Here is a 10,922-nt window from a genome sequence, read left to right on the forward strand (position 1 = left end):
GTTTCAAAATTAAGATACCTACTTCTTTTACTTACCTTTAGACGTTTTAGGGGCTGGAAGATTGGAGAAATGGTGATGAACTCTCTTATCCAAGAACTGGGGTTCTCAAATTCCTTTTCAACACTACTTTGAGAACTCAGAGTGCTGAAAATGATTTCTAAATAATCTGATTTTAAAAATGTTTATTTCTGTGAGTTAATTTTTTATCACTTTTCTTTTTTCAACTTATATTTTGATTTTGAGATCATTTTTAATTTGCATTAGTCAAAGGCTTAATGCTTCAGTAAGTAAAATAGTGTAACAAATATAAAAGCCATAGCTCAACAGAAAAATAGGCAAGGGCTATAAACAATACTCAAATGAAATGATGCTAAACTTCACTCAAATTTTAAAATAGCTACAAAATCATTAAAACTATAGTGGTACATAATTCCTATCAAATTTTTTTTTTGCTAAAAATTTAAAACAAACTGTCAGAACACTGCATTTGCAGCAAGACTGATACATACACACAGGCATTTTTTTTTTTAAATTTAAGCTCCAAGCTCCATCATGTAAGCAACAACATGCTGTATTTGTCGGTGTCTGGTTTATTTCAGTTAACATGATGTCCAATCATTTTGCTGCAAATGATTCATCATGTTTTTACATCAGAATAATACGCCATTTTGTGTGTGTGTGCGTGTGTGTGTGCGTATACACACTACATCTTTTAATCCATTAATACAATGATGGAAACTCTAGGTGATTCCTTATTTGGGCTACTGTGAACAGTGCTGCTATCAACATGGTGGGAGAAAAATATTTGCAAGCTACTTATTTGACAAAGGATTAATATCCAGAATATATCATCAACTCAAAAAAAAAAAATCAAAACAGATGAGCCAGTTTAAGAAACGAGCAAAGAACTTGAACAGTTCTCAGAACACAAATGATAAATATATTTAAAAAAAATGTTCAATATTACTAGCCATTAGGAACGTGCAAATGAAAATCACAATGAAATACCACCTCATCCATCAGAATGCCTATTATCCAAAAGACAAACAAGTGCTGGGGAAGATTTAAAAAACGGTAACTTTTAAACACAATTAATGAGAATGTAAATTAGCGCAGCCACTGGGGTAAAGCAATATGGAGATTTCCTTAAAAAAAAAAACTGGCCCTGCTGTTCCACTTGAGATCCAGCTCTCTGCTATGGCCTGGGAAGGCAGCATGCTTAAGATGGCCCAAGTGTTTGGGCCCTTGCACCCATGTGGGAGACCTGGTAGGTGGTCCTGGCTTCAGTCTGGCCCAGGCCCAGCTGTTGTGGCCATTTGGGTAGTGAACCAGTGGAAGGAAAATCTCTCTCTCCTTTCAAATAGATTGAAAAAAAAAATTCTGCTAGTCTTTTAATATTAATAGCATAATAAACATATGGAGTATTTCCTAAAATGCATTTATTGCATTCACAATGGTAGAAAACTGAAAGTATTCTCTTGCTGTGCTAAAATTCTGAAAATTGCTTTCATACATAAGTATCTGAGAAATTTTTAAAAAATTGCCTGTCAGTGTAAAATTAGTATTGAAAACCTGGAATCTGGTGTTTAGAACTTCTGAATGTCTTAGTCCACTTGATTTTCTTCAAGTTGGTTGTTAAAATTTTTAACATTTATTTATACTGCTAATATATTTAAGATGAATCACAACTATGTTAGAAGTGCTACATTGTGGGACTCATGCTGTGGTGTAACAGGTTAAGTCTCTGCCTGTGGTGCTGGCATCCCATGTGGGAGCCAGTTTGTATCCTGGCTGCTCCTTTTCTGATCCAGCTCCCTGCTAATGGCCTGGGAAAGCAGCAGCAGATGGGCCAAGTGCTTGAGCTAACGCACCCACATGGAAGACCCAGAAGAAGCTCCTGGCTTTGGCTTGGGCCATCTGGGTATTTAATCAGCAGATGGAAGACCTAACTATCCCTCTCAAATAAATAAATAGAAGTGCTACGTTGTTGAGGAGAGTTAATGTACAGATAAAGGTTAAGGACTAGATATAATTTGTTCATATCCTGGGAAGAAGAATGATTAATAACAGATTGTTAAAAAAATTTTTTTAAGATTTATTTTACTTGAGTTACAGAGAGAAGAGAGCAAGAGCAAATGTCTTCATTCGCTGGTTCACTCCCCAAATGGCTACAATGGACGGAGCTGTGCTGATCTGAATCCAGGAGCTTCTTCAGGGTGTCCCATGTGGGTGCAGGGGCCAAGAACTTGGGTCGTTTTCCACTGCTTTCCTAGGCCACAGCAGAGAGCTGGTACTAAAGTAGCCAGGACTTGAACTAGTGCTTATATGGAATGCCAGCAGTGCAGGCGGCAGCTTTACCCTCTATGCTACACTGCTGGCCAATTGTTAAAGTTAAATCATGGGCACACATCAGAAATCTAGCCTAATCTGTAAAAATCAGATGCAGTATTGGAAATAGTTGGGAAGAAATTAGTTGGGCTGGTGAAATGGCATAAAACCAAGGCACAAAAGAAAAAAATGAATAAATTAGGACTAATTTGTAAAAAAAACCAAGCAACGTAGGAAAGGATGGGGCAAGATCATGGGGAACCTGCTAAGCTAAAAAGCTTGAATTTTACTCTATCCGAGTTTTAGTCATTTAGGAAGATTAAATTAGTGGTTTTTACAGTAGATGAACTTGTTAGACTGAAATAATCAGAGGCAAAGAATTCCTTGGATAAGATGCTGTTGAATAAAAATGAGAAACAATGATGGAGGGATCAAAGACGATTGTGGTTCATTTGGGTAAATGTACGCCATGAACAAATTCACTGTTTCTTGGAACCATTAGCATTGACTCCAGCTGAAGTGATCAAGAAGAAAACAGTTTCAGAGCTATCAAAACACAATTTGTAAAAACCTGATTATACTTTTACCTATTATTTATTTAAACATTTTGTTTGTATTCTAGTCTCATATGGAAATTCTAACCTTGAGTCAGAGTCATAAAAATAACTATCCTATCTTAAAGGTCAAATAAGCTGAACTACATAAAGTTGTCAAGGTTATCTTAAAGAAATGTGGAAAACAATCTTGTAGATTAGCTAAAAGCTTAAACACCCATAAAAGATCTGGCTTATATAAACTATTTTATCCTCTCAGTGACTATTCTTTTTGTACACTTGATCACAGACACATATACCACCTTGCTGTTCCTTGTATACACCAAAAATATTTCAGCCTTAGGGTCTTTTTATCTGCCTGAAAGGTTCTTCTTCCAGTTACATGAAGTGTTTGTTCCTTTATTGCTTTTGGTTAAATGTCATTTCTGTGAGGCATTTCTTGATCATAATAGTTAAAAATGTACTTTTACTGTCTTTTCAAACACCTTTGTTACCCATTTCCCTCCTTCCCCAATTTTTTCTATAGAACTTAACATTATCTAAAAATCACAAGTAGCATCTACCAGTTTTCTGTTCATTCCATTACCTGCCTACAACACCCAAGAATACAAGCTCCATGAAGGCTGGGATTTATCTGTTTTGTTCCATGACGACTATTCTTTTTAAATAGAATAAATTTGTATCCCTCTCTATACAAATGTTTCAAATCTATTAGTGCTAATTGTCAAAAATTAATATTTTCATGCTGGCAAGACAAAATGAAAATATTAAAACTGATAAAACATCTAAGTTAAAATTTACAAATTCTTTTAAGTGACGTATTTAAGTTTTCTTGACTTAAAGGACAACAAATAATAGACTGATAGCCTCATCACAAAATGGTATTTTAAACTAATCACATGGAAATTTTAAAATAAAGGAATGAGAACTTGGCCTAGAAATTAAGATGCACACATCCCAAATCAGAGTGCCTGGGTCTGATTCCCAGCTCCTTGCCAATGCAGATCCTGCAAGGTAACAGTGATGGTTCAAGTAGTTGGGTTCCTGCCACTTGTATGTGGGAGACCTACATTAAATATTCCCAATCCAGCCCAGTCTTGGCCATTGTGTAGTGAACTAGGAGATGGGAGCTCTGTATTTCGGGGGGGGGGGGGGGGGGGGGTTACCCTATAGTTACTATCATCAGCTATTAAGACTAAAGAAAAAAAAAGTCTGAGTAGTTTTATAAGAATTTGTATTTTGTGGAACTATTAGATCTATAAGCATAAGTATTCCCAAAGATTATAAAATAATAAAATATAGGGGCTGGCGCTGTGGTGCAGCAGGTTAACACCTTGGCCTGGGGTGTCAGCATCCCACATGGGCTCTGGTTCGGGACCCAGCTGCTCCATTTCCGATCCAGCTCTCTGCTATGGCCTGGGAAAGCAGTGGAGGATGGTCCGGGTCCTTGGAACCCTGTAACCGCGTGGGAGGCCCAAAAGAAGCTCCTGCCTCCGGATCGGCGCAGCTCCGCCTATTGCAGCCAGCTGGGGGTGAGCCATCAGATGGAAGACCTTTCTCTGTCTCTCTGCCTCTTCCCTCTTTGTGTGGCTCTGACTTTCAAATAAATAAATAAAAATCTTTAAAAAATAATAAAATAAAATATAGAAATAAGCCAACTATGGGGTACTTAAATCACTCAGGCTAAGATAAAATAAAGTTTTAAGTTATAAATGAAAGATATGCAGAATACATTCAACAATCAAACTGAGGAATATTTAATATACAGGTAGCTTATATTTTTTTTTGGGAGGTCAGAAATTCTAGAAATCTACCCATATAGCATAAGAGACATATGAACAATAACAACACTCTTCAGGCAGTTTACATTTCTTCAAAACACAAAAATCCAATCACAAGAATTCAATAAATATCAGGTTACTCAAAGTCCTAAAGAGAGGATCTGTACTCATCAATATCTAAGGGCATTACTTATGAAGTTTTTACATGAATTCTATATATTAATAATCAAGAAATAAGCCCAAACAGGAATTAAATGGTGAATTTAATTTTCAGTATAACAAAGACAAAAAATAGCAACTAACTTCTCACCTTGTACATCAATTTTAATATAAAAAGTTTAAACATTTATTCTTCCAACATATTTTTTGTAAGTATCTTTAAAAAAACAAAGACAATTAGAAACACCTAGGACGTACTTAATAAACAAGGTAAGAACATAAACTACTAAATTTCTGATGGAGGATTTAGTTCTGTATTAAAAAGGCTCAAGCTAACAGTAATAAAACAGAAGTTATAAAAAATCCCTTGACAGAGAAAAAAAACTTTTAATACATGAGAATGTACTGATGATGGTCTTTTACTTCTTTCTCTTAGATATCCAAGTGATATATATAAATACTTTCTAGAGACAAATCTATTTCAAAAGTTTAAGGCAGGGGCTGGCACTGTGGTGTAGCAGGTAAAGCCGGTGCCTGCGCTGTCAGCATCCCATATGGGCACCGGTTCAAGTCCCGGCTGCTCCACTTCTGATCCAGCTCTCTGCTATGGCCTGGGAAAGCAGTACAAGATGGCCCAAATCCTTGGGCCACTGCACCCACATGGGAGACCCATAAGAAGCTCCTGGCTCCTAGCTTCGGATTGGCTCAGCTCCGGCCATTGCAGCCACTTGGGGAGTGAACCAGCAGATGGAAGACCTCTTTCTCTCTCTGCCTCTCTGTAACTCTGCCTTTCAAATAAATAAATCTTAAAAAAAAAAAAAATTTTAAGGCAGTATTTTTATTCCATTTTCATATTATTCAACGACAAAACAAGACTCAGAATTAAAACTTTTTCCACAAGGAAGAAACAGTAATATCCACCTGCAAAAGGGAAAAAAATTAATTTCATCTAGAATGTCAATTTCTAAATAAATAGATTAACTGGAAAATCATGGATTATGAAACTAAAGCCTTGCTAATCCAAGTATGGCTAACTTGTACATCTACTGGTAAGAATGTTTAGTGGCTGTTAACTCTATACTAACAAAAAGGATACAGACTGTATTGAAGAAAACCTCTAATGTTAAATGTGGAATTTAGTCTTTGGCAAATCTTTCAAATCTGCTATCACATACACATCTGTGTACTCAAAAGAGATTTATATTTGAATACAAGATACAAAGTGAATTGCTGAATGACTGAAACTCATCTCACTACCTCCTAGATGCTTGCTTGATGTCGTCTCAGCTCCAAACCCATCATCTCACAATCCAACTAACAGTTTGAAAATGATCAATACCAGAATTATTTGGGATTAACTTAAAAGAAAAACTAAATATACATTAATACATTTAGAAACACAAATATAAAAAAAAAAAAGCAACTTCTAGGTTGTTCTGGAAAATATTGGGCAGTATATTGGACAAACTCTGTAATTCATTCAATAAATATTTCTAGGCATGGAACCAAAAACTATTGTTAATCTTTTGTATAATGGATAAAAGGAAATAAAGGAAACAGCTTAAGAGTGTGATGAATAATTCTTAAGAGTACCAAGGCAGTACTATTTACATGTAAGAGCTGGCATTTAATTCTAGCCACCACATATGTGAGGGTATTTCAAAATGTTCGTGGAGAACACAATTAAAAAATAATCCATGCACTTTTCCATGAACTTCAAAAAGACCCTGTATATAGTGTATTGCTTCTTTATTTTGGGGAAAAAATTTGTGGGTAAAAAAGGTGAAATTTAGCCGGCGCCGTGGCTCAATAGGCTAATCCTCCACCTTGCGGCGCCGGCACACCGGGTTCTAGTCCCGGTCAGGGCGCCGGATTCTGTCCCGGTTGCCCCTCTTCCAGGCCAGCTCTCTGCTATGGCCAGGGAGTGCAGTGGAGGATGGCCCAGGTGCTTGGGCCCTGCACCCCATGGGAGACCAGGAAAAGCACCTGGATCCTGGCTCCTGCCATCGGATCAGCACGGTGCGCCGGCTGCAGCGGCGGCCATTGGAGGGTGAACCAACGGCAAAGGAAGACCTTTCTCTCTGTCTCTCTCTCTCACTGTCCACTCTGCCTGTCAAAAAAAAAAAATAAAAAAATAAAAAAAGGTGAAATTTTTTTTAAAGTTAGAGTTTTTGTCTTATATAATTTCTTACCTTCAAATTTGAATTTAAACAGAAGATCCTTTACCCCTTGAATATAATCTTTAAATTAGTTGAAATAGGATTTCCAAAAGACAATTATGATTGATATTAAAAACTGATTTTATACTGTAGATTTTCTGCTTGAAACCAAAGAGTAAAATATTTCTTGTAGAAAACATCAGTTCCGGTACACTGTACAAACATAGTCATCCTGAATGTCAATGTTTTATTTAATGACTATAAACATCAGATGTAAGCAACAGAAGGTAAATAAAGTATTTTCTCCCAATTAAATTGTTTTACTGTATTTATAAAGTTAATAGCTACCATCATAACTGTCTTACTCTTAAGTTAAATAGTATATATAAAAAACTAAACAAGATCTTCATATTTTCACTTTGTCAAATGTCTTCAGCTAAGGAGTTAAGACATTTAATTAAAAAAGCGGAGGGGCAAGCACTGTGGTGTAGAGGTTTAAGTTTCCTGCCTGCAACACCAGCATCCCATATGGGCTCTGGTTTGAGTCTTAGCTGCTCCATTTGTAAGCCATCTCCCTGCTGGTTGCCCGGGAAGACAGCTGAGGATGGCCTACATGCTTGGGCCCCTGCTACCCATGTGGAAGACCAAGTGGATCAGCCTGGCCCAGCCCTGACAGCTGCAGCCATGTGGGGGAATGAACCAGCAGATGGAAGATCTCTGTTTCTCTCTCTCTCTCTCTAACTCTGACTTTCAAATAAATAAATAAATCTTAAAAAAAAAAAAAAAAAAGTGAGAACCATATACTATGATAGTTTGAAGACACAAGATTACAATCTTAATCTGTCATCTGTAGCAAATTATTTTGAGTTTTTTTTTTTTAACTACCCAATGACTACACTGTTATTCTGTAAGATATTTTATACCTTTAAAATTCTTATTAAGCTGCAGTACAGTGGGTTTAGCCATGGCCTACAGAGCCAGTGTCCGTTATGGGTGCTGGGTTCAAGTCCCAGCTGCTCCACCTCCAATTTGTCTCCCTGCTAACGTTCCTGGTAAAGCAATGGAGAATAGCCCAAGTCCTTGGGCCCCTGAACCCCATAGAAGATGCAGAAGAAATTCCTGTCTTCTGCCTGGCCTACCTGCAGTCATTGCGGCATCTGAGGAGTGAACCAGCAGATGGTGGGTGTCTTTCTCTGTAACTCTGCCTTTAAATAAATAAATTCTATATATACACACTTATATCTATATACGTATATCTTTTTATCTATCTATCCATCCATCCATCCCTCCATCCAACCAGTTGTTATTAAGTGTATCATAAAAACCCCATTTTTTAAAATTTGAGAGGCTGCTAGTTCACTTCCCAAATGTCACCCAACGGCAGGGATTGGGTAGGGTTGCAGTCAGGATCTCAGTTCAAATCTCCCACATGAATGACAGGAACACAACTGAGCAGTAACTGCTGCCTCCCAGGTACCCAGCTGGAGCCAGGAGCTGAAGTTGGTATAAAACCCAGATAGTCTGATATGTGACATGGACATCTTAGTTAGTGGGCCATACACCTGCTCCATATGTGCATTTTAAGACTCAGAATTTAATTCTTATGTTTTGATGCATTCTCCCCTTCAGATATAAGGAAATATTTAGAAACATTATGAAGCAGTATTTCCTGAATTCTATTCAAAATACAAAATATATATTTTATCTGTTACACAAGAATGTTTAATTTTAAAACAAAGGGAAAACTAGTATATGTACTATCTTAAGTAAAAAATCTGAATATTTACATTGAATAAACATGCTCAGTAAAATAAATTCATCTGAAGCTGCGTGAGTTCTTTCAGGAATCGCTTGATGACATTCAACACAATTATTAAATTGTAATCACCACTGGTTCTCTGTATCTGGGTTCCTCATACATGAATTCAACTAACTACAGATCAAAAGTTTTTTAAAAAACTCCATTTGTATTAAACATGTACAGACTTTTCCCCTTATCATTATTCCCTAAACAATATAGGGAATAACAACTATTTCCTTAGCATTTACAGACATGACTTAAAATATATGGGAGGTTGTGTATAGGTTATATGCAAATAATACACTATTTTATATGAAGGCATCACAGAACTTGGTATTTGTGGAGGACCTAGCAACCCCCCATGGATATCAGGGGACAAAGGTATTCAAATTTAGTAGACATAATACATCTGAAAAGATTATGTACTAACTTATATTTACAGAATCATGCTAAACATGAAATTAAGAATACTGAAAACTAATTATTACTAAAACTGAAAACACATCAATAACATTTATATTAAAATACAACTGTAGAGTATGGCCAACCTTACTTCAGCAGCACAGTTAATACTGGAGATAATTTTAGAATCTTAACGCCAGTATTTACGTGCTGCTAAGGCACTGCTGACATTGCTACGTATCGTAAGAGTTATGAATAAAAAGAAACATTTTCTTCAGAAGATCAGATCCTTGTATTTTTGAGGCAGCACAATATGGCCTGCACCTTTTTAAACTCCACAAACCATTATGTGCTGCTACTTTACTCCAAGGTTTTTTTTTTTTTTTGTTAATACACATTAACACCTAAAGAATACAAAAAAGTTTTAGAAAAATACATTAAAAGAAACCCATGTTTATAAATTCTGATGTTGATATGTTTTTAGGAACTTTTGAATAAAATTTATTTTTAAATCAGAACCCTAAGAAAAAGCTTAGTTGGTGCCCAGCACAGTGTCCAGTTTACAAAACACAAAGATGTATTTTTCTCCTAAGCCAACTTAAGGCAATACAATTAAATGCTTAACCAAACTTTTTAATATATTCAACATGTGAAATTTTTTTCTTTCTATGAGCAAAAAAGGTGAATCAATGAAAAAATTTTTTTTACCTTGGTAAAAGTGGAATTTACATCTGGAAGTACACCCTTCAAAAGACATCTTCATCAAGTAACATGTCAAGAAGGAAACAAATAAATGTAAGCTGGCAAAAATACAAACATACTTTTAAAAAAGACAAAAGCTAGAAATCACCCAAAATATTTTAATATAACAAATCAATTCTGCCTTAATTTGTTGTAAAAATAAACCCAAATAGTAGCTCTCAATATTTTTTATATTAGAAGTTACTCTCAGTATTGGATTACGAATTGATATTAATATCAAGTAATTCTAGACTATGAAGTCTTAGAATGATGAGTTAACTTGGTATTCTCAGAAGGTGTATCAAACAGCAACTGTTTACACAAACTATAATGTCACTACTGCATATTAAATTTTTTTTGTATTCCTCAATTAAATGTTTGTGGCAAATCCCCTAAGCAATCTATGTTTCATCTATTACTCTATTACTGTCTCATATTTTTGCCTTTTTTTTTTTTTTTTGACAGGCAGAGTGGACAGTGAGAGAGACAGAGACAAAGGTCTTCCTTTTCCGTTGGTTCACCCCCCAATGGCTGCTGTGGCCGGCACACAGTGCTGATCCGAAGCCAGGAGCCAGGTGCTTCTCCTGGTCTCCTATGCAGGCGCAGGGCCCAAGCACTTGGGCCATCCTCCACTGCACTCCCGGGCCACAGCAGAGAGCTGGATTGGAAGAGAAGCAACCAGGACAGAACTGGTGCCTCGACCGGGACTAGAACCTGGTGTGCCGGCGCCGCAGGCAAAGGATTAGCCTATTGAGCCACGGCGCTGGCCCTCTGCATGATTTTTTAACAGGTAACCAAGATAAATCTGTTTGCAAAGATTTGAGAAATATTTATACATTTATCAGTTACACTAGAAACTGTGTCCTTTTAGGCTCCCCTCAACAACCTCTTCTAACAAAAAAGACAATGCACTTTTTTTTGACAGGTAGAGTTAGACAGTGAGTGAGTAAGTGAGTGAGAGTGAGAGTGAGAGAGAGAGAGAGAGAGAAAAGTCTTC

The 10,922-nt window shown here is 36.5% G+C and overlaps 1 long non-coding RNA gene and 2 other non-coding genes across 3 annotated transcripts; 1 reads left to right on the forward strand and 2 right to left on the reverse strand.

Moving 5' to 3' along the window:
• Positions 1–518: 518 nt before the first annotated feature.
• LOC138843806 (uncharacterized) lies at positions 519–9,335 on the forward strand. The gene is made up of 2 exons (XR_011378804.1): positions 519–6,604; positions 6,967–9,335. It is a non-coding gene; the product is annotated as an uncharacterized lncRNA (long non-coding RNA).
• MIR16A (microRNA mir-16a) lies at positions 9,336–9,400 on the reverse strand. Its single transcript, NR_162459.1, has one exon. It is a non-coding gene; the product is annotated as a microRNA mir-16a (primary transcript).
• Positions 9,401–9,483: 83 nt separating this feature from the next.
• On the reverse strand, positions 9,484–9,542 carry MIR15A (microRNA mir-15a). Its single transcript, NR_162457.1, has one exon. It is a non-coding gene; the product is annotated as a microRNA mir-15a (primary transcript).
• Positions 9,543–10,922: the final 1,380 nt, after the last annotated feature.

This window comes from Oryctolagus cuniculus, chromosome 9 (assembly GCF_964237555.1).
Source record: "Oryctolagus cuniculus chromosome 9, mOryCun1.1, whole genome shotgun sequence".
Taxonomy (NCBI): domain Eukaryota; kingdom Metazoa; phylum Chordata; class Mammalia; order Lagomorpha; family Leporidae; genus Oryctolagus; species Oryctolagus cuniculus.